The sequence below is a fragment of the Pelodiscus sinensis genome, chromosome 3 (assembly GCF_049634645.1).
Source record: "Pelodiscus sinensis isolate JC-2024 chromosome 3, ASM4963464v1, whole genome shotgun sequence".
In the NCBI taxonomy this organism is placed as follows: domain Eukaryota; kingdom Metazoa; phylum Chordata; order Testudines; family Trionychidae; genus Pelodiscus; species Pelodiscus sinensis.
The window spans coordinates 19,539,016-19,561,545 of NC_134713.1; positions in this window are offsets into that span (position 1 = coordinate 19,539,016).

Sequence of the window (22,530 nt, forward strand, 5' to 3'; positions counted from 1 at the left end):
CTATTTATATGGGCAAAAGAATCTTATGAATGATAAAAGAACACTAGTAACTTGCTTATTTGGGAAAGCTAAGGATTTCCCTCCCACTCTTTCTGTGTGTGTGTGTGTGTGTGTGTGTGTGTGTGTGTGTGTGTGTGTGTGTGCATAATTTGTTTCTGTGAAATACATTTCACAGTTACAACTATATGACTGATTCAATATATCTATTTATTCAGTTACAGTGCCCCTATTTCGAAAACCTTTGCAGAGCTGAGTTTACCCGATAATGATTGCTGACTAAATATAGCAATAACTACTGTGGAAATAGTCAAATATCGAGAGGGATCATATACTGTAAAAAGCTTTGCGCAGAAGTTGCTTTAGTAAAGATGGTTAGTTGTATTGGGAAAGCCAAGCATTGTAATAAGCGTCAGACGGTTTTGTTTTCCATCGGAGAGTCTCTAAAAGAGAATAAACTTGTCTGAAGTAGGACACAGGGAGCTAAGCAGCCCTGTTTGGTATGGGAATAGATCAAATGAGAGGAAAATCATGAGACATTACAGGGTGAATTACAAACAGTAACTTTTGGTATTTTTGTACCTTCTTCCTGCGTGCAGATGCACCAAACTAGTTTTATAAATGGGCTAGTTTTTGTATCAGAGCCTCAGGGCATCCAGCATAAGAGATCTGCCGTGCCTTCAGCCGGTTACAATCCACCTACATAAAACGAAGTAGGAGACAGGTGGAGTCACTTGCCCGTGGCCACTGGAAGAGCTGGGAGTAGGACTCAGGTCGGGTTCTCAGACCCGTGCCATACCCAAGCAGTTCGCTTTCTGTCCTGTGCTGACACGCCCTAAGCTTCTCCTCTCAGTCAGGTGCCTGCCTTGGAAAATGAGTCAGTGTATTTCCTCACTAGCAACAAGGAACTGGCATGCCACTTCCCGACCCCAGGAGGGATGATGGCGCTGCTGCTGTTCCTTTGAAGCACGGCCTAAGATGGTACCCAACACTCCAGTCGTAGCTGCTACTTGCACCCCTCCCCGATCTGCTGCGGGGCCGTTTGCCCTCGGTCCCCTTCAGCTCCGTGTTCTAAGGAAAGCAGGACAAAAAAATCAATGGTGACGCAGAAAGCCAGGGACCAGCAGCCACTTCTTCTTCTGTGCTAGCCACTCCTGCCATTCCTTGCGGGGAACAAACGAGCAGGAATGTCCCCCAGGGTTTATTTTTCGTGGGGAGCTGAGGCGAATGACTCTGTCCTGGAGCGAGTCGTGGTTTATCTAGGCAATACATACAAGTCAGTCTCTACTTCGGTGCCAAAGGGGGTGATTACTCAGATGAAAGTTCCCACGCTGGCTGCCCCCTGTTCTTGTCTCTGATTCGGACCCCCTGAATTCCGTAGGGAGGAAAGCCCCCTGAGAGGTAAAAAATCCGATCTATTGCGTATTAATCGCAAGCATTTGGGGGGGGGGGGAGAGGCGGAGAGAGGAGGGGAGATAGCGCATCTTGGTGTTTTGATTGCAGACATGTAAACTGTACAGAATTTCCCTGAGCAATTTCATGTAGAATACACTCTCCCCCTCTCCCCCCAATTGATACCCATCGGAATTGCCGGTTTATTGTGCCTTTATACCGGGTAAATAGATTCTGTGAACAGACGGCGGGATTAGTCAATGTAAACACTAATCTCCTTCAAGGCTCATTCCCAATTGTGCTGGCATGCCGGGCAAGGTCACATGCTGTCAGTTTCCTCTATTGGTTTACATCCAGGAGGGCAAACGCAGCGATTCCATTCGTGCAGTAGATGATAGCAAAGAAGAGATTGTTACTTTTAGCAGATAAATAATAGGAACTCCCCAAATGAGTGAGGGAAGCCAGATTGGAGATGGGCGTTTTTTCATCAGTCATATGGGTCATTTCAATGATTAATTACCCATGTGTTGAGTTTTGTTTTGTTTGTTTGAATGCTTTTCATAGTTGATAATTGCTGTAGAACTAGGTTGGGCTTCTTAGAATCAAACCTCTCTATACAGTATTTTCACAGGTTTCATTTTTCTCCCTAAAAATATCCTTCAATGGGAATTGTGCCTGAGTACAGCATCAGACTCTAGTTGACACTTTTATTCAGGATTTACAAAAGAAGAGCATGTTCCCATTTCCAGTTTCAGACTAAAATGTAAAGGTGTCTTGTCAAATTTTTTCTACATTCCATTAATCCCTTTCCTGTTCATGAAATGTAGTTACACGGTATTATGGGCCTGATTCTGCAGAGTTCACTGAGGCCTGATTCTCACTGAAGCACCAATAAGGTCTGCAGAATGAAGCCCAGATACTGACTTCAGAAAAAAAGAGTGAAAGCCTAACTGAAACTCTTTATAGGACAAACAAATACTTTGCTAGAGCAGTGTTGCATAGGTCTTCACAGAAGGTAGCAGAGTTCACTTGTTCGAAAATTCTGCTTGATTTGCATATTAATCCCGCTTCCCATGGGCCTAACCATGTCAGAGAGTGCACACTACTTGGTAACAGTGCTGCATCTTGAAGCAGGATGGCTTTGGCTGAATACCTGTCAGTGAACCAGAAACTCCTGAAGTTTAGTCCCTGCTCTGCAGGACTGCAAACAAATCACTTAACCTGTCTGCCTCAGTTTCCTTATCTGTAAAATGGAAATATTTTACCTTAGTATTCTTACCTAACTCATATTTTAAAGCCTGATTCACTCAAACTTGGAAAATATTGTGTGTGCTTGTTATTGTTGGGCACAGTGGGTTCCATTTGCATGCACCAAAGTGAAAGGAGTTACTTCAGATTCAGACCTGTGCAGCTGAGAGGAGCATCTGGTCCAGTAGATGTAATGGAGTCTGGAAAGTTAGATTCATATGTATTTTTTTCCAGCTTTGGGAGGTTTGTTGAGAGATGGAGTTCTATTGAAACTAATGCCCAGCATGCACTTCTATCATACATTCCTATCCTGTGACTAAACAGAAAAAAAATATGGGCCAAATTCAACCCTGGTAGAACTCCATTGAAGTCTGGAGTCTTTTTAGGAGTTTGGAATTGAAATTAATTGGGTTACACCAGGATGAATGTGGCCACATGTCTATATATTGCACATGCTGCTTGGATTGCCAGCAGCAGCTTGCTTTCTTTCTTTCTTTCTTTCTTTCTTTCTTTCTTTCTTTCTTTCTTTCTTTCTTTCTTTCTTTCTTTCTTTCTTTCTTTCTTTCTTTCTTTCTTTCTTTCTTTCTTTCTCATACTCAGGTTAATCCAATTTCATTATAGGACATCTATTATATTTGAGACACCTCACATAATATAGAACACTAGGAACATTTTCAAAAGCACCAAAATGACTTAAAAGGATTTAGGGAAAATTTTACTAATTGTTCCTGTTTGAAAGAGCTTACAGGCTTAGCTTAGTCATAAAATCAGAAATAATCATTGCTGGCAATCGGAGGGTAGGGGAAGGGAAATAAAGAAAAACAATTTAAGATAATGACATTGCTGATTATTTATTTTTTCACATATAAAGTACAAAAGGGACTACTAGAATGTGCTCTGATATCCTGTCTAGTAAAAACCAGATAATTTTATCCAGTAATGTATGTGGTGGAAGGAATTAAATTTCCTTACCAGGTAAATGAACACGACTGAGCTCTATAACTTGTGGCAGAACTACAGCAAGTATTTAAACAGATATCTAATCTTGATTTAAAAGCATAAGTGACAGTGCATGTTTTGTTAGTATTTAAGGTGCTGTTAGACTATTCGTTGTTTTTTAAGTTAATGCATTTACTGTTTCCCTTGGTAAATTTTATCAGTCACACCAACAGATGCACCAATTTCAGTTTCTATTAGCGATGCAAACTTCTATTAATTTATTTTGAAATGCAAGTTTAAATTTAATAGTTGAATTCTCAATAAAACTCAAATGAGTTTAACAGAAAAAAAGAAACCAAATGCATTGGGCCTATACTGCCAAACAGTTGGTAACTGGCTTTTTAAATATGAGGACACATCACTCATCTGTCTTTTGTGAGGACAAATGTCACATCCTCCATTATGAATTCCAATTTGCCTCCCCCACCCACTTTCTTGTGGGACTACATCTCACTGTAATTTGTCAATGTTTTTGACAGCTAGTATGCTGTATCATGAAAATTGAGTTTATAAACTATGAGCCTGCTCGTCATCTCCTATACACCAACTTCACTCAGTTGACTGAAGTGGAGCTACTTTTGGTTTACACAAATGTCAGCGAGAATATTGGGCCCAGTGTTATTTATGCTAAAACAACATACTCTTTATGTTAAAAACTTATTTTGCTATTATAATTTTGTACTCTTTATTTGCATATATCAGTTTCTTCTCCTCCAAGCCTTCTCCCATCTGTGCTATCACCTGTATGTCAGACAACTTTAAGAGTGAGTGTGACGAAACATCAACACTTCAGCCTAGAACTTCTGTGGAGTTATGCTGATTTTCACTAACTGAGGATCTGTCCTTCTCAGCATTCCCCTCCGCCTTTCAATCCTTCCTCTTTTCTCACACCTATTCCATGTCCCCTCTCTGTTTACCCAGTCACACTTCTGTCATTTGGCACACCGGTGCTTTCTGCTTTCCACCTCCCACTAGAGCCCTGGTCTGTGCCTTGGCCATCTCTCCATTTTCATAAGCCTCCTTGCTTTTTATCTGGATCCAGTTCAATTTACCTAGAGAAAGTTGCAGTAGCAACAACATTTGTCACTTCATTTGTGTGAATGCCACATTATATCCCTCTACTCCCATGGACATTTGCAGGTTGTTTGAATTGTTGCAGTCCCCGGCTTATAAAAAAGCTATAGCTGTTCATGCTTTCAGCTCAGGAAAGCCCTCGTGCAATCCCTTGTCTGTCTGCTAAGAGGGCAGACAGTCATACTCCTTGCTAGTGGATGGAGGAGAGAGTCTGTGTGCTAGATTCTGTCCTCAGACAGCAAGTGGATGGGATGAGTGGGGGCAGGTGAAGCTATAGCTCTGTCTCCCCTGGCTTCCCCACACTGTGGCCCATGAAGCTAGTAGGTCACATGCATGAAGAAGAAGGGTGTATACTGCACATCATTAAAGGTTCAGTTGGCGTGTAGGCTGTTGGGATGGCTTTCTGCATACAGGATAATTTTACCCTGTCTGAGATGGGGCTGGATGCCTAAATCGCGTGGTATTGTTTCTGCTTTCTGATTGCATTACCTGATCTTTATAAGCTACTTCCTTTTGCACCCAGTATGAATTCTGCGCCTTAACAAAACAAATTTTGTTTTATAATTAAAGTAATCTTGGTTATGGGCTCCAAAGTAACTTTCTGTAAACATCCACACCCACAAAACTAGGCTCATGTGACTGATCACAAAAAGCAAATGAAAAGGAGGGATCCTATGTGGCTGACTACAAGTGATTCAGAATTTACTGATCTTCAAGAATATTTATGCCTGATTACATTGGAACTGTTCCTTACTTCTCATGTGTCTGGTTGAGCGCTACCTTTGAGATTTCTCTTTAAAAAACACTCCTGCTTGAAGGTTTCCTCTCATGACCATGCCATGATTTTATCACTGCTTCTCAGCATGCACCACCCAGCAAGTGTGCTGCTGGCTGTCTACTGTCTGACCAATTACTGACTGCTGGGCCTATGCCAAAGGTAGGTTGTAAGCTACTGGGGGTAAGGACTCTCATTCATAGCACTAAGCACATTGCTGGCTTGGCTCAGTAACTACTTAATAACAATTAAGAAGCTGCACATTTGACAATCCCAAAAGCAGAGTGACTCAACCAACCCCTTATATGCTGATTACTTCATTAGCACAGGCACATGTCCAGGCCACAAAATGGTTTTCCCTTCTGCTTTAGTATGGTGATTATTTGGATCTAGTTTAGGAAACCTTTAGTGTTTCTCCAGCAGTTGGGAAATATTTGCTTCCAGCTGTTTATTTCCCTTGGTGGATTAATAATGCTGTTTTGAAGGGCTGCAAAGAAGAAAAATCAGATTTTTCAAAACGAGAAGGGAAGACATTCAGCAAAGCAGCAAAGGACATAGGATAGTAATTTAAAAAACTAGGAGACAGGCATTTAAAATGAACTTCTGGGAATTTCCTCAAGTTTTAAAATTTCAATGCATGCTTACACATAACCAGAAACAATTACTACAGTGTGTTTTATAATACGGAAAAGGCAACCAAGTAAGCAGATGGAGACAGTCAATATTCCTGACCATGAGAGCTATGAGTGTTTCCATTAAACCACCATCAGCCTATTTGAAAAAGTTACAGGACCAATTCAATTTTCTTAGAAATCAACATTTAGTAATGGGTTCTGTAAATGGGGATGCTGAATCCAATTCCTGTTAGAGGTAAAAATGCCTTGTTATGCTACTGGGATGCACTGGGTGGATTTCCTGTGTTGGAGATCCTGACAGAGGAGGAGAAACTGGGTAAAGTAGGTGAAGAAGAGAGCTTTGATTTCTAGTGTACCTGTCACAGGTCATCATGTCATCACGTTGCAGTATTAAGTTGCATCATCAAAATGTGACGGTCAGTATAGGCAACAGAATGGTGAGTGAGAAAACAAATGTGTATGAAAGGGGTTTCCATGCACAAGCAAGCCCCCAGCTGGCCTCCTAAAGGTCCTATGTGGCCAGTGGGGCTACCTGGGGCTGTATCCAGGCCCCATTTCTATCACAGCAGAGAAGCTGTATGAAGCAAGAACAAAATGGGGATAGGTAGAGTCTAAGGCCTAGATTCTCAAAGGTATTTAGGCTCCTGGTTTCTTTTTGAGGATCAGGGCCTGGCTAAATATTGATTTAAGTCTTGACATTCAAAGCTGGGCCTCTAAACCATTATTTAGGCACCAGAATACCAGTGATCTGATTTTCAAAGTCTCTGAACACCCAAAAAACTCCCTAAGGTCCCTGAGAACTGCATGTACCCAGAACCTTTAAAAGCCAGGCCACATTGATGTAGGCACTGAATTTCCGGCACCAAGGATTGATGAGTGACTTTAATGGGGCTGCCCAGCCAATAAATCAGTGTTGAATTCGGTCCTGTGTGTACAGATCTCCAGATGGAGAGGAAAGTGACCCATAGATGTATTGAATGGCTCTGCTCTGCCTCAGGTCAAACATCTGTAAGGAACATGTGTTTGGTTTCCTAGAAAACTTCATAGATTCAATGGATGGCGCATTTAGTGCAATGTTATAGCTGCTACTGAAGTTACTGAATGCAAATACCAGCAGCCTCTGGGAAATTTTAGTTAATATGAAAATAATCTAAAGCAAATTCACTGAGTTAATGCAGCCAGGATAAAAGCAAAGGGAGAGAGAGAGTGTGTAACAGACACAAGCAAGTAGGCACAGAAATTAAACCCCTCTGGGATTTTTTTTTAGGTCCCCCAACATCCATTATTTTAATGTGTAAATTAGGTCAAATGTATATTCTAGTTAAAAGCATGGTTTTCACTAAATATTTTTGCAAAAGGCTGTTTTCTGCTCAGCTATTATTTGTAGAAGGTATACTATTTGCTATCAGCACACATGCAAATAACTGCCAACATATTCATACAAGTGTTTGGAATGTTAAAAAGATTGTGGATTTTAGTCCAAATACTAATTTTTCTGCAGATTCACAATGGAAATACATTGTTTATTACAGATAATTTATTTTTTTCTATCTAAAGGATTTCATTTATCCAGGCTCAAGTTCATGAAAGCACTTAAGCATATGCTGGAATATTCGTATAGAAGGTACAGCTTGTGCAGGAAGGACAGGCAGGGAAAAAAGGGAAGAGATGTCACTTTATATATTTAAAATGTATACACTTGGACAGAGGTAGAAGTAGAAATAGAAATAGGAAAAAGACTTGTTGAGAGTCTGTCAGTAAGGACAAAAGGGGTAAAAGACCAGGGTGATGTCATTGTAGGGTGTCTCCTATAGACCACCTAACCAGAAGAAGAGGTCAACAGCACATTAATGATCATTGCAATTAGTGGCAGCTGGGGATTTAGTATGCATGAGATTACATAAATCTATATCCTTGTTTATTCAGATTTTGCCTATAACTGGCTTTTTTACATCTCAGCTGTAACAAGCCTTACAGAACCTGGCCTTTCTGGCATCAAAGCTTATGTCTGTCTGCAACTCAGATATATCAATATGGGACCAGAGTTTAGCAAAGAATTATACTATATACATACAATTTCTTCAAACTATATTGCAAAATAAGCAACAGCATTTATTTGAAAGTATTAAATACTTTATATTGTATGAATAGTTTAAACTCTATTGTTTGTGAACAGTTCTTGGATATCCAACTTTTTCTTTCCTAGTCTATGAACTGCTATTGGTCAGAAGGGGTACATGGTACTATTTCTGATTCTTGATTGGATGAGTTTGGGTTCTGTGAACATTTACAACAGTAAAACTCATGGAAAGATGGCTCCAACACATGAATAAAAAAACCAAATAGATATTTTTAGATTTTTTTATTGTGTATATTCCCAGCACAAACAGACAAATGGATGTTTGGCTGGATATTTCTCCAGAAATAAATATATATAAATAGAACATTGTATTTTTCTCAGACAGTTTGTGTACGTGTATGACTGGCAGCGTATTCTCTGCTCCACTTCAATCTGACCATATACAAGTTGGCTGTGACTGTAGGTCATATCTTACCTTGTAGTGGTAAAACTGAGGACTCAAATGCCATCAGGTCTTGTGGCAGAAGAAAATGCACTGTTTGGTGATTAGTTCTGTCTCAGATCAAACAGACTTAGCAGAGCTTAGATCAGTGGTTGACAAACCTGCCAGAAGAATATGGTTGCTTGGTGATTCTATAAGATCATTTCATGTCTGAAAATCAGGAGACAAACACCTCACTCCAGATTCAGACCACTTAATATTTTATAAGGGTCAGACACATGGGAATACTGCCCAAATAGCAAGTCATCATCACATCAGGTTTTTCAGATCAACGCTAAATGTTACAGATTTGTTAATATCAAAAGCATGCTCCAATGAATACATTCTAAATAAGAGACAACAGTGACATACTAGTGGTGTAACTATTAATACCATTTAATTATTATTTTATGCCTTTAATTATTACTAATATTTTTGTATTATTTTTAACGGTTTTCTGTGTTCTCCAGTCACTGAGCATGCGTGACAGTCAGTGCCTTCACTCTCAAGGTCCACGAGGAGTAACAGTTAATCTGAACTAAGGACTTAGTTCGGATTAACTTTAAACTGCCATGTGTAGCCATGGGCAGTTCTTTCGAACTAAGGGGGATTTAAAAATGGCGCCCGCCCGGGAACATGCAAATAAAGCCCGGGATATTTAAATCCCGGGCTTCATTTGCAACTCTAGTTGCCTGATTTGCCGATCTAGTTCGAATTAGAGAGCTAGTGTAGACAGACCCTGAGGGAGATGACACTGTATTATGGGGATATGGACTTTTTGCCTTTCCCACTATGCTTTGCTATTTTGATAATAAAAAAAGGAGTATCTAGGGCATTCCCTCCCCTAATACTTCACAGGGGTTATTCTTTCTTCCTCTGTACTATAAAGCTAGGCTGTTCTGCAGCATGTCTCACATCTACCCCTCTTTTTAGAGGGGTAGATTGTTTTCAAGCATTGATATATTCTTCTGCAGCTCTTTCCTTATTCCACAGTGACTTCTCACCCTGTCACAAGCATCATCCCAATAGATCCTCTGCAAGTTGTATCTTTGCAGACCTGTTCCACTCTTTCAGGGGATGTCTACACAGTGGCGTTATTTCAGAATAACTGACATTATTCTGAAATAACATAGGGTACGTTTAGACTACAGGCTTCTTTTGACAGAGGCTTTGTTGATACTATCTGTTGACAAAGCCTCTGTCGAAAAAGAATGTCTAGACTGCATTACGTAGATCGAAAAATCAATCCTTTTTGTTGAAAAAGAGCATCCAGACTGCCATCTTGGCTGGATTTGAGGGGCTGGGTTTTCCGAACTGCATTGGAGCACTTGATGAGACTCACATCCTGATCCGCGCACCACCCTATTGAGCAGTACAGTATATTAATAGAAAGGGCTACTTTTTTATGGTGCTGCAGGCCCTGGTCGACCACCGGGGACAATTCACAGACATTTGTGTTGGGTGGTCAGGCCGGGCACACGATGCCCACATATTCCGGAACTCATACCTGTAACACAGGCTGCAGGCTGGGGCATTTTTTCCGGAGAGAAACTATGCAGTCGGAGATGTGCAGATGACTACATGCGTTGTGGCCAACACTGTGTACCCCCTTATGCTCTGGCTCATGAAGCCATTCACGGGACACCTAGATGTGAGCAGAGAACTATTTAACTCCCACCTGAATCAGGCTCGCTTCCAGGTGGAGTGCACCTTCGGCCATCCAAAGGGCAGATTTAGATGCCTGCTCACTCAACTGGTCATGGGGGAACACAACATCCCCAATGTGTTTGCAGCATGCTGTGTGCTGCACAACCTAATGGAAGGAAAGGGGAGGCCTTCCTCCCACTGTGGGGGACACCGGCTGATATGGACGGGAGGCACTTTGAGCAGCCCCGGACAGCTGCCATCTGACAAACCCACCAGCTGGGATTGCCTATTCGAGAAGCCCTGAGGGAGCAATTCTCCTAAGGAGGCCAATAAGTTTCCCCAGGGCCTTCCAATTGTGGGATTGCCCATGCCTCCAGTGCCTTCCTCCCCAAAACCCCTCCCAGGCCCACATTCACACATTGTACACATTCATCACATACTGACAACAGAGATAGGTGTTGTTGAAAAAATGTTTACAGTTTATTTCACTGTTGTTTTTTTGAAAAACTTTAATATTCTTTTGTTCAGAAAAATAAAGTGTTTGTAAACAAAGTAAAGTGCTTCCCTCAGTGACTCTCACAGGTGGGAAAGGGAAATGTCAACCTGGAAGGGGGGAGGTAGGCTCAGGGCTGAGGGTGCTGCCTTGATGAAGAAAGGAAAGGGCCAAAAGGAATGGTTTAGAGCACTTCTCAACCTTTTTTTATAAAGTACCCCCTTAAAAAATTGTAAGTACCCCCAATGCACCCACCCCTCCCCCAGAGCCAGGTACCCCTACCCCTCTCACTCTAACCCAATCCCCCTCCCACGTCCGCAAATCCAGCCCTGCATTGGAGGCTTGATTGAACAGGGAGCACGTGGTCCACCAGTGCCAGGCTTGCCGCGATGCGTGGAACTGTGCGATCTGCTCCCACCGCAGCCTGGCACCCCCCCCCCCCCCCCCCCAGCGTGGTGCCTGCCCTGGAGCAAATGCCCCTCCTCTCTCCATCCTCCCTCGCTATGCCTCTGGAAAAAGAAAATTCTTAAATCCCCTTCACATGCAGATCATTGTGGCATGATTGAGCTCAGGTTTAATAGCACTTGATTAATCAATTTGTTGAACTCACGAGTTGCCTACTTTCTCCCTTTCACTGGGTGAATATGAATATCACCTCCTGATAGAGATCACTGTCTGCTATTAGTAAGAAATCATCAGCTACTGAAACTGGCAACATTTTCATACCATGTGCCAGACTGGTAACAAGCTTAATAGGGGTCAAAGCAATTTGTTATTTCCAATTATTATCAAAACCATCACACCACAAGGTAGGAAGTGAATGTTGATCCTCAACCCATTCAGTGCTCTGCATCTCTCCTGATACTGTTACTAAAGATATTGGGATGTTGTGAAGGCCAGAAGAATAATTGGGTTCAAAAGATAAGAATTAGTTAAATACATGGAGGTTAGGTCATAAACAGCCATTAGCCAAGATTGTCAGGAATGCAGCCCCATGCTCTGGTGTCCCTAAACCCTCCAACTGCCAGCAGCTGGGACAGATCACTTGAAATTGCTCTGTTGTGTTTACTTCCTCTGGAGCATTTGGCATTGTTGGAAGACAGGATACTGGGACAGACTGTTGGAAGACAGGATAGATGGACCATTGGTCTGATTCAATCTGATTGGTCTTTGAACTCTTGCTCCTTGATATGATAGTGAGACTATTATTAGATCACAATTATGCTATGTTGTCTGAGAAAAGAAGGGAAATGAGATATAGCTATGCTGTGAATTTGTAGCTTGTGTTTAAGGATAATTGAGAACTTGAACCCCTTTTTCTTCCTCCTAACTGCATCCTGTGGCATTTCTTACATCTTCTTAATCTGAATCATCTTCTGTTGGCCTCTGTTGAAACAGGAATACAGGACAAATGGATCACTGTCTGATCTGGTATGCAAGCTCCTATATTTCAAGGAATGTGCCTCAAAACTACATACAATAAAATGTACTGTTTATAAAAAATAATTAAGAAAAGACATTTCATGCCAAAAATAATATATAAAAATCATAAGGCAACTTTTTTATTTCTAAAGCAAATAAAAGAATTCAGTAAATGCTTCCTGCTAAGTGTAGTAATTGCTATCCCAAATAGTCTTATTGCCTGTTATTAATTGGAAAGAACTATTAATCCTAAAAGCCATTGGACCTATTTGTGGTACCAGGCATTATGATCTGGAAGTGTGTGCAGGACGGGATCCATATTTTGCTGTATATAATCTAAATGAAATATCTTGAAGGCCCACCCCATTGATTTCAATAGGAACAGGATCCAGGCACTTGCAGTTCATCTGTCAGTAGTGACAGAAAATATTTTCTTAACTTAAAAGATACTTCTATTTAAAATATTGTTAGCTGTAATAGTAACCCTCAACTTCAAATTTAATCCTCAATTTGAAAAACCCAAACTAATTGGAAAGAACTGTTTATCACAGATCAGCACTCCCAGAAGGGTAATAAATTTATATGAACATGCTAAAACTAGCCTATTTCTGAAATGTTACAAAAAGATGAGAAAAGACTCACCAGAGATCTGTATCTGTTTCAAAATAACAATGGCAGGATGAGGGCTGAAGCCAGTTATCACATATGTTTTAAGAAATGAATATTAAGGTCATTTTAAAATCCGTTGTCAAGGTTTCTGTGACTATCAGCAAAATGCAAAATAATGTTCAATTGCCCTTATTATAAGCATGCTTCCCTTTCCTTATAAATCATCATGAATGGAGGAGCAAGCAACAGTGTCTGTAGGAAAGTCGCTGTTAGTCCTTAAGGCAACACAGGACTCCTCATTGTTTTTGCAGATAGTGACTAACATGGCTACCCCTCTAAGAACTGTAGCCAACAGGCTGTGTTCTCTAAAGAAATCATTCAATGCTATTGATTTAGCTCCTAAAGTTGAATATAAAAATAAGGACTATTTTGCTTTTTACAATTCTATATAATTAATTGTAAATTATATCCAAAAATGTAATAGCTATATTCATGTAATAGGATCATTTTAGTCAACACTTCCTGGCTACGTCTAGACTGGCATGATTTTCCGCAAATGCTTTTAACGGAAAAGTTTTTCTGTTAAAAGCATTTGTGGAAAAGAGCGTATAGATTGGCACGGATGCTTTTGTGCAAAAGCACTTTTTGCGGAAAAGCGTCTGTGCCAATTTAGACGCGGTTTTGCGCAAGAAAGCCCCGATTGCCATTTTCGCCATTGGGGCTTTTTTGCGCAAGAGGACTTTTTCCTGAATGGGAGAGTCATTGTATTTGCGGAAGAACACTGACAATCTTACGTTAGATCGTCAGTGTTCTTGCGCAAATTCAAAGCGGCCAGTGTAGACAGCGGCCGCTTTTGTGGAAAAACTTGCCAGTCTAGACACAGCCTCTGAGCATAGGAAACCATGAAGACTAGAAATTTTAAAAAAGCCAAAAAAATTGTGTCTGGCTTGGTTCTGTTTTGTTTTGATAGAATTGGAATGTTTCATTTTAATTGTGTTCATTTTAATCATTTTTGTATTTTTAAAATAAAATTTAAGGAGATTTTGAAATAAATTAATTTCCAACCAAGAATTGGAAAGTTTGACCCACATTTATCTATGTAACTGTTCTGCCTTTGATTGCTGTGAACTTTGCCTTTCACTCACTAAGGCATTCCACTGTTTACAGAGATGGACCTCCACTTTATCTGAGGTTTCATAAAGACTTATGAAGAAGACCAGTGGGGCCAGCAGACTCCCTGGGTGCCTGGGCAAGACAGAGACAGAGGTGTGTGTGTGTGTGTGTGTGGCTCCACACCACCAGAAGGGATAGGGCATTGGGCAGTAGGGGTAGGGCTGAGCCTGACTTCTATCAGGCAGCCTGGGTGCTGCCTGGAGTGGGCCACATGGGACGTTGGTGGTGATTTTAAAGGCCTGGGGCTCTGGTCACCACTGGTGCTGCAGTAGCAGTGGCACAGCCAGGAGCCCCAAGACCTTTTAAATCACTGGGTATATCTCCACAGCAGTGTTATATAACGTCTGTTATTCTGAAATAACTATGAGAGCATCTACACAGAGAGCCTGTTATTTTGAAATAATTTCAAAATAATGGGTGGCTTATTTTGGCATTTGTAAACCTCATTCCATGAGGAATAACACCTCTTCCGAAATAGCTATTTTGGAAAAGCAGTAGTGTGGACGCTCCACTGCCGGTATTTTGAAATAGCTCTGCCCCCAGGCCATTCAAAGTAATTACTTCCATTGCTTCCTGGGGCTCTAAATTGAGATAGCGTGTCCATATTAGGGGACACTGCCTCAGACTAATTTCCAGACTTCATTGTAGTGTAGATATAATAGAGGCAGTTATTCTCTTTCCCCTTCCCCCATTAATGGGCCTGAAGAAGACACGCGGTGCACTCACTCTGAAAGTCTTCACTTTTGTACTTGTTTCATGATTTTTTGTAATATTTTGCCATTCACGGGCATCCTGGTGGTGTAATAGGGGAGAAAAAAAGAGCTCAGAGAAATGAATGAAATCTCTTGATTATCAAGAAACACCAAAGATAAAATTGCCACCTATGACAAATCCAATTTAATATAAGAGAGAATAATTTGAAATATCTGTACAGAAGAGCTCCATAGTTAAATTTGCGCTTACCCATAGTTTATAAATCCACTTTTGGATTTTTCTGGTTGAAAGATACCATATAAATACAAGATCATTCTCAAAATATGATGACTATACTGTGTATAATGTTTGATGAATTTTAACATTAAAATCATTATTATGATGGATCAGTGTGTCATTAAACAGAAAATTTGTTAACATCATAAACAAGTTATGAGATGGCATTCTTAATAGAAACCAAAACCACAGCTTTGTGATGAAAAAAGTGAACTACTGTAGTTTGAAAAAGCAGCAGCCTCATAGTAAAACATCTGCATGCTCATTACTTTCCCGCCTCCCTCTCAGTCAACTATTTTTTGTGTAACATCCAAGGAGTTTCCCAAGATTAGTCTTGAGAGTATAACACAAAGGAGTAAAATTGATTTTTCTATCTGGTGAGTGCATTTTTATCCAATGGGATAAATTAGTTTTGTGTCACTTTCAAATCTTGAACAGTTTGTCAAGAGAATAAAATATCAATTAAAAAGATATTTGCAATGCTTATCAGAGGTGTCTCTGTGCCAAATACACAATATTCTGTGAAGTACAGCAATGTGCTGGTACTCCTTTGATCTTTCCAGTATTCTCTATCTTGGTTAGCAGCCAAGGATCACTTCACTGTCTCTGTATAGCTTACTAAGAACAGGGGAAAATGAATGGAACTGACATTTTGAGAGTTATTCGCATCTCACTTACACTGTCTCTATATTTGTGTAATTCTCATGTCTTCAGTGAAGTTACTCTTGATTCACATTGGTGTAAACACCATCAAACCCTGGCTCTTTGCAATTTTGATACATGGGAGATTTTTGATTGTTACTGTTCACATGAAGTTGAGCTTTCTGAATGAAACACTTCCCAGTGGAGATATTTGTCTGGCCAACATTACCATATTTGAGCACCCACCTATTTTGAATTTCTCTCAAGATTACATTTTCATTTATGTGCATGATTAATAAATTAAAAATGCTCCTTAATACATGCATCACAATATTCAAAAAGTAATGATGCACTAAATCAAACTCAGAGGGCACCCCCATTGGCGCCAGTACTCCTGCCCCTCACGAGGAGTAAGGGAAGACGAGGAGAGCATTTGCTCCCATTGACCTCCCACTCTGGGGACAGCAGAGAAACTTGAATTAATGTAGCTGAAGTTTAGTATCTTAGTTTCACCTTCCCCTGTAGTGTAGACTTGGGCTCAGGCTTCTTTCAGAGTTATGGCACTGCTGTTTAGCATTATACTCTGTGAGCATTAAGAACATATGCACCAAATTACTTTTGTTTAGGTCTAGGTCCACATGGCCCACAGTCTTGGTGCGTGGTCCTAGTAAACAAGAGTGTGCTGGGAAGAAGTGAACCTATTTTGCCTATCTCTGAATTCTAAACCGTGATCAGATAAAACATACGTGCTTTTTTGCTGGTATTCTGACTAGAAGAAACTGTGGCCAATGGAGTATAGTAGAGATTTCCAGTGACAAATAGAAAATAGGAGATAGTGGAACAGAATGAAAAATAAATACAGAAGAACTGTCATTCACTGTGCATTTACAGGGAGATAGGGAACCTCCCAAAAACTAAGGCTGGCTCACACATAGAGCTGTTACTGAGTTTTTACCCAATGGGAGTTATGAAATGTAATAAAAGTTTTGTCTGAAAGGGACTGGATAAAAAATGTGTGAGGATCTGGAACTGACCCAGAGAGAGTTGATTTTCCCATATGCTATTTCCAAAGGCTGGTTTAAGAAAAATGCGGTGGAATGAATTCTCTTTGAAATGCTATGTTCAGTGTTCATAGAGGTTTGTTGCTTTGCTCGGAATTTCTGAAATGAGACATATTTCAAAGAGGGACGAAAGAGATTGTGCAGCTTTCTTGCAGGAAAGTCAATTGCATTGCCAACATGCTACAGATGCATACCACATGTAGTAACACGATTTAGCACTCAGTAACACATTTTATTATACAATAGCAAGATGAATTTTGTGGGTATCACAAAGGCAGGTGAGATACATTGAAATGAGAGCAGTGTAGTGATGAATGAAGAGTGGCGATGGTGCAGATGCATCCAAAACACTCTGCTTTGCATGCAACAGAAATAGGGGAATGTATACTAGACTCTGCCCTTTGTGTGTGAGGCTCTGGCTCTGCACAGGGATTCCTAACATACATTTCTCCCAGATATGTTCAATATTTAAACCATACATATTGGCATATCCTCTTAAGCATTTTTGCATCTTCCATGAGACTACTTGTTGCTTTCTTCAGCCTAGCAGGGCTTCCTGAACATTTAATAGACAAATGTGCACTTTTAGTTTGAATTACATTTCTTTCAGATTAAGAAGAACATGAAACTAAGAAAAAAATGTAATTTCGCAGCAAGCGAGCATGGTAGGTCAAAGTCTGACCTCCAAAGTATACTCAGCTTTCATTTCCCTTAATGGTAATTCTACCTCAGTAACTACACTAGCTCAAAAGTTTCAGGGTATGTCTACACTACCCTCCTAATTCGAACTAGGAGGGTAATGTAGGCATACTGCACTTGCAAATGAAGCCCGGGATTTGAATTTCCCAGGCTTCATTTGCATAAGACTGGCGCCGCCATTTTTAAATCCCGGCTAGTTCGAACCCCGTGCCGCGCGGCTACACGCGGCACGGAGTAGCTAGTTCGGATTAGACTTCTAATCCGAACTAGCTGTACTCCTCGTGGAATAAGGAGTACAGCTAGTTCGGATTAGAAAGCCTAATCCGATCTAGCTACTCCGTGCCGCGTGTAGCCGTGCGGCACGGGGTTCGAACTAGCCGGGATTTAAAAATGGCGGTGCCCGGCTTATGCAAATGAAGCCTGGGAAATTCAAATCCCGGGCTTCATTTGCAAGTGCGGTATGCCTACATTACCCCGCTAGTTCGAACTAGTGGGGTAGTGTAGACATACCCTCAGAGAGGTAGTAGTGTTAGTCTGTAATAGAAAAAACTTAAAAAAACAATGAATAGTCCTGCAGCACCTTAGAGACTAACAAAATCTGTAGATGGTATCATGAGCTTTCATGAGCATAACCCACTTCTTCAGATGAATGGAGTTTAAGGACCAAGTTCCAAATAAATAGCTGAAAAAGAGGGGGGATGGGGAGGGAAAGGAAAAGAGAAAAAAATGGGAGAAGAATAGTTAATTAGAGTTTCCATACTAAATGAGGATGATAGAGAGGGTTGTAAGTATTCTTCTAAGCTTGGCCTCTTATGTCATTAAGATGTGGAATATAGCAGGTAATCCAGTTAAGATCTTTGTTTAAAACTCTATTGTAGGTATCAAACTTGTAAATGAAAATAAGATCTGTAGCTTCCCTTTCAATATGGCTTTTCAAATTGGCTTGTAATAATATGCAAACTTTGAGATCCATTATTGAATGCCTGGGTGAGTTAAAATGTTCCTCAGCAGGTTTCTCTGTGTTACCTTTTTGAATATCTGATTTGTGTCCATTAATCCTTTGATGTAGAGACCATTCTGTTTGGCCAATGTACATGGCAGAGGGACATTGCTGGCACTTGATGGCATAGATCACATTGGTGAACTTGCAGTTGTATGAGCCTCTGACGTGGTGGTTTATGTGGTTAGGTCCTGTGATGATGTCACTTGTATAGATGTGTGGACAGAGTTGGCACCAGAGTTGATTGCAGGGGTGGATGAGTATGATGGAGAAGTGTTGCTTGGTTGCTGGAAAGAATTTGAGGTTAGGGGGTTGTCTGTAGGCAAGTTATGGTCTATGTCCCAAGGCTTGTGAGAGTGAGGGGTCATTTTCCAGGATAGGCTGTAGATTGTTTATAATGCATTGGGGGGAGGGGAGGTTAAGTTGGGGGCTGTAGTTGAGGACAAGTGGAGTTCTGTGGTGGGGTTTATCTTGAAGAAACTGATGTCTGGAATTTCATCCAGAGTATATTAGATTTCCTCTATAAGCAACCATTTTGAATTGAAACTGCTATCCAAAATGAAGGTCTTGATAAATCAGCTGATTTTCTGAATTGCTGACCAGTTGCATCTCCATGGGACTTGACTTCCCTGGAAACTATGGGTGTTCAGTCTACTGGTGTCTACACAGATACTGGATACTGACTCCTCTCATGTGACAAGGGTATCAACCTTTGTCAACTCTAGCTCAAGTCAGATGATTGAGGTCAGGAAATAAAGCTCTGTCTTTTACCTGCACTCTTGTGTGTCATACTTTTCTTACCTGAAAAATCAGGTCACTTATTTATTTAGGTGTCCAAGTATGGATTTATTTGCCTAATGGATAGCCTCCAACTCTGAAAACATGAAAAGTACGTGTGTATAACATAAACAATGTCAGATTTCTGAATAGGACTAAATGAGTAGAGTGTTTTTTTAATCAAAAAACCTAAACCTTCATTAGGTCTTGCATTTGCCAGTGTTCTTATGTTTTATATTCAATTGAGTGTATATAACAACCATACCAGATGGAAGAAAATATCACTTTTGGGGTCATAGAGCGGGTACATAAAAATCTGGCAAATTAGAAGGAGAAATCCACAGGGGCACAAGAGCTTATTAATATATGCCCTAATCCCCTTGTGGATGATTGTGGTTTGAACCTGTAGAAACTGAAATGAAAAAAGGCTTCAATAAGCTGACCAACTTTAGTGCTGAATAGCCAGAATCCACAGTATTCCTCAGGCTTACAGGGAATTAAAAGCCCTTCAATTGATCCATATATATGTCCCACTGAACAGCTGCCTACAGTAGACATCTCTCCTAAATTAACACATCTCAGATTATGATGTGAACTTCAATAGAAAACACATAACTCGCCAAAAGCCAACTTAGTTTAGAAAATATAACACTTTATATACATCACATTTAAAAACTGTTTTTGTTCAGGAATGAGCAAAGGGAGGCAAAAATACCATAGAACATTTTATTTTGCCTTGGGGATTTAGTTGTGAGAAAATAGAGTTTAAGACATGCTTTGGTTAATCTTCCCAAAATATAGCATCTGTAACTCCTTTATATGATGTTTAGTATTATGATAGGAATATTTGACTGTTTTTCTGATGTAATAACAATACCAGACTGTTCTGCAACATGCTCTCACTTTTGGTTACCATTTCTCTCTGTGTATTCCTTTTAAAAGTAGAAGCAGATGATTCTTCATTTCAGTTATTTAGAAAAATATTAGAGAGTGAGATTTGATGCCCTCTAACTATCCTTCCCGCCATGGGCTTGTTTTGCTTTGGTTGATTATTCATAAAGAACAGTTTCAGAGTTTTGCAGGATGGATTGCTGGGGACACAGATTGGATTACTAGCATCAGCTGGTGTGGAGACTGGCATCAGGTGTTTCTTTACTGTTATCCATCTATTAATCCACTCTAGGTTCGACTAACGCAACTCCCTTTTCATGATATGATGGTCACCCCAAAACTACACACAAACAGCAGCATGAAACAACAGGCAGACCTGACTACAGGAAGACCTGAACACATTACAGAAGTAGTTCATGAATTTCTACTAGTAGCCGTCTCTTTTCAAAGAGAGAAGTCTCTAGCCCTCATTTACATGGCCTTCAGTGGAGACCTAGTCCTCTCCACTCTGCCAAGGCAACTTACATTCCACAAAGATACCACAGAACAACTGGCCCAGGCTCTCAGGTACAGAGGGCAGATGATTCTTAGCAATGAGACACCCTGCTCTCGTATGTCTTGTCATTGTAAATGAGAACAAGTTAAGGCTATAACCTGAAGAGATTCTGATTTTGCTTCCCTCAGTACTCTTCATATCTGAAAATATGAGCTTCCTGTCAATCTCACTAGTACAGTTTGGACAGCTGGACTGTTGATTGTATGAAGACACTGGACCAACGGAAGCACTAAGTGAGGCAATTCTTTTGCCCTAAGCCCTGAAACATTTCAGAAATGTTTCCTAAACATTAACAGGAACCAGGAGGCATTTTGATAGACTTATAAATTTCACTCATTTATAAGAAATACTAAACTTATTGGTTTATTACGCCAACAGGAATTACATATTGTATTATAAAATCAAAGGCCAAAATAGTTCAGATAACTTGAGCTATAATTAAGACTTCCATGTATTTTACAAGATTTTAGAGAAAGAAATATTGTAAAAGCTATAGACCATGTTCATTAAAATGTTGCTTATGTAATCAACTCACATTCTTCTGTGTTTTTATGGGCATCCTGGAATATATACGTTCAATACATATTGGAAAAATTGAGCTTTATATGTATAGCATTTAGGACTGTGGATCCACAAAAGTAAATCAAATATGGCTACTAAAAAGTAGGTCTGTATTTACACCTATTTATTGTGTATTCCACAGTATCACTGGAGCATCCAAACTAGATGTACAAATTAAACCTTGTTTACATGAACAGCATATTGAAATCAATGGAGCCACCCAAAGGCCTAAAGTGAAACATGTGGGTAAGTGTCTTCAGGACTGATACTCTTGTTTGTACAGAACTTTGGGACCCTTCAAGTTCTATAGAAACAATAAATTATTACTACTCCTGCTCCTGCAATGATTAGTTTGGGAAAAAAGACTAACGAAAAAGGAAAAGATTGGTCAAATGACACTAAGGCCCGGTCTATACTAGACCAGACAGGTCGGCTTAGGATACGCAACTCCAGTTATGCAAAATGTGTAGCTGGAGTTGGCTTAGCTTAAGCTGAACCATGGTGGCATCCACACAAATAGGAGGCCAACAGTAGCACATAGTCCTGTTGTCTTCTCTTACACCTAACAGAAAGAGGACTACTAGACGCCAGCAGGGACTGCCTCAGCATTCTATTTAGCAGGTCTATACTAGACTCACTAAATCAAATGCTAGAATGATTGAACTCCAGAGCGCTGATCTTCTCGTAAGTGTATACATGCCCTATAGCCCTACACTTGCAAGGTTCTCCATGTATGCCAACAGGACCCTGTACCTTTGAAGAGCCCCAGTGAACTTACCAGAGGTCTTACAGAAGTCTGCCTGGATGGAGAGCCTTGCAGAATCATAGCCTAATGAGGTATTTCCCCATTTGTAATGTTTAGTTTTGTGATGCAATGTGCAAAATTTTCTCATAGACATTGTCTCTAGTAAGTCTACTTTAATGCTAAAAATCTTTACCTGCATAATACAAAACAGCAGACACATCAGCTATCAAATACATTGCTGCAACAGAGGGTGATTTATGTATCTATTAAGATTCAAAGGGGACATTTAGATGCTGCCATTTCAGTGGATGAATTAGCATGGGAAACTGTTGCCGATACTCTCCAGTAGGACCAGTATGTTACCAAATAGCTGTAGCCTGGAAAAAATTATAACCAACAGAAATTGAAATATATTGAAATCTTACCAGGGAGTCAGAGGAACATGTCTCCTGGAATGGCTCCTGTGTTGGCAGAAATGACTGGGCAATGATCCCAGCAGCATATTAATCTCTAGTCATAAAACTAGTACAGGAAGGTCATTTAGTTCCTAGGAAGATAAAACAGGTTTAAGAAACTAAAGTGT